Here is a 2,716-nt window from a genome sequence, read left to right as displayed (position 1 = left end):
TTATAATTAGGGGAGCTTTTCTGTCTTCTTCCTAAAAGTTTTCACTCTTCTTCTGTTTCTGTTTAGAAAGGGGTAGGTCTCCCACAATCAAGTTAGTTTACATAGAAATTCCACTGCTGTTGTAGGAAAACATAAGCTACTTAAACAGCTAAAAGTGATTGTATAATTACCATGGGTTTCTTTTTACTTGAGTGTATACTTTGAATTGTTTTGAAATGACTATTTTCTCCTTGGAATCAAAATAATCTCTTGAAAATTTTATTGAACTTCTGTTAGGAGAGAGTTTTGATCCAGGAAAAGGGCTTTGTGCAGCTGAGACTGCTGTAGTCACCTTAGATTCATTCCAAAAAGGATATTCCATCTGTATTATCCCCTATTCCTTTCCTGAGAGGTATGGCAGCTATGGAGATCACTTTGGATTATTTGTGAGCTCAGTAGGGACCCGAGTCAGACCTGAGTTATGTTCTGTACTCGCCACCTGCCAGAGACTGATAGTCAAAGGTGAGCAAATTTCTTCTTGATAGCTTCCAACCTAAGCCAGAGTATGCTTAATGGAAAGTATATCGCCATGACGGGTAAGGAAAATAATCAAGAAGGATGTCCTAAGACATTCATTGTCTATCAGCGGGGCCTGGGGGGGGGCTTTATTATATCAAGAAGGTGGAATTGATGAGGCCCACAAAGGCTTCCTAGTAAGATCTGAGCTTGCCTGTCAGGGCCACATTAGAGGCTTGCTTTATCATGAGCATGGTTACTAGGTGATTGGAAGCATCTACACTTGGCTGAGCTGTGAGGAGGTCTTTGCTCCACCCCTTGGCATTCCTATAAATAACCCTTTAGAAGAGACAGAAGGGGCTGGTGGATAATGATCCAAGCCCTTTCAAGGCTATCCTGTGTTTTATCTGTTTCTCTCCCCTCTATCTTTCTAACTCTATATTTCTACCTAATGCTCTTATCTCTCTCTCCTCAAGAGTCCCCTCTCATAAAAAAAAAATGTGGGAGCTGGTCTCCCACAATAAGTATGACTGAGTGGTTATAAAATGTGAAAAAAAAAACAGAAAAAACAAAACAAACAAACAACCCCCCCCCCAAAATTGTAAGGAACATGATAAAATCATTAAGAAAACAATTAGGCAGTATTAATCAGTAAGAGCTGTGTACTGCATTTTTAAAAGAAATATCTGCATTTATATTTTAGGAACATCAGTAGATGAAAGGCACTGCATGGCCATCTATGTTGGCACTCACATTTGTAATCTCTGCATAAATGGTGCACTCATTCTGGGGCTGACTGTATTTATGCCTCGAGTTTGCATGCCTGAATTTCTCAGTAGCTATCCTATCCCACAATAACCATCATCCTTTTCCATTCTACTGTGCATCATGTAAATAGGAGACTCAGACTGACAGTATCTGTGAAATCAGTTTGAACCCAATGTAGTTTAAATTTAAATTGCCAATCCCATGACAGCAAAACTATCCATTCTCACAGTGCCTTAAACAAGGATTTGAGTTGTTCTTTGTAGGTCGGACAGAAGTGAAACCTCAACAAGTAGAAACCTGCTAAAAGCTGCATTAAACTAGTCTCAGGTATGCTAGGAGACTGTACCAGCAAGTGTTTGCTTTCTGATCATAGTTTAAACAATGAAAACATCTCAGACCATACTACAACATCAGCTGCTTTCCTTTATGGTTTTTGCTTTTGCTTTCAATTATGAGAGTAATTCCAGACTGACACAGCAAAAAAGTTTCTGAATAGCCTCAGAAATATATCCTTGCAATATGATATTTCATTGCCCTGATGTCATTTAGCAATATTTGAAAATCTATGTTTTGTGTATGGTCCCAAAATTCTATTTTACTCTTTGAACTTTCAAAGTTGTGTCATGGAATGCTAAATGTTGAGCAAAATTTAAAACAAATCAATATATTTTTCATGCATAGTGTAACAAGAATTTTTTTTTAGATTTTCTATGACTTCAGAGCATGAATCTTAATCACTGTATCACACAAGGTTGATCCCAAATGACTAATAAGGAAATCCTGAAATTAAATAGAATATATGTTCCAAAGAACCTTGACAAGGAAAGCTCATAGAACACATAGATAGCTTTAGTTTACCCTTATACTCTCTTAATAAACAAAAATATACATAAAAAGTATAAGACAGAAACAAGATAGAGTTAAATCTAAAGATGAAGATTTCAAACAATAAACTTTCATTTTTCTGCTCCTTTGTAAGTATAATCAATTGTGAACCTTATTTGAATTTAATTTTTAAATATAATTCCACCAAAATATATCCTTTGGATATCAGGTCAAGCCTACTATAATGATATGCATTCTTGTGAGGTGATTAGTAGTCCTCAATGGTGACTTATCCTTTCTGTGAACAAATGCAGATTTGAGTAAGTTATTCACCCACATGCATTTTCTGTAACACTTAAGTCTTCATGAATCCAACAGAGCTTACAAAGGATTGTCACATAACCTCTGGTCTGATAGTCCCAGATCACTTTATTTCTTATATATTAGAGTCACATGCCAAATTTTTTGAATTTTCTTTATACTTATCATATTATACTACATAAGAATCCCTTCCCATTTTTGAAATGATGACAAATCTTTTCACCTTGCTTAGTAATTTTCTTTTCAGAATCAGTTTTGCTCAGTATATTGAATACAACACACATACTGTCATAGGTTCTTTATCTCA

This window comes from Peromyscus californicus, unplaced genomic scaffold, assembly GCF_007827085.1.
Source record: "Peromyscus californicus insignis strain IS unplaced genomic scaffold, ASM782708v3 Scaffold_9__1_contigs__length_137607984, whole genome shotgun sequence".
Classification (NCBI taxonomy): Eukaryota; Metazoa; Chordata; class Mammalia; order Rodentia; family Cricetidae; genus Peromyscus; species Peromyscus californicus.
The sequence above is the reverse complement of the archived record's forward strand: the minus strand, read 5'-3'. Positions refer to the sequence as shown.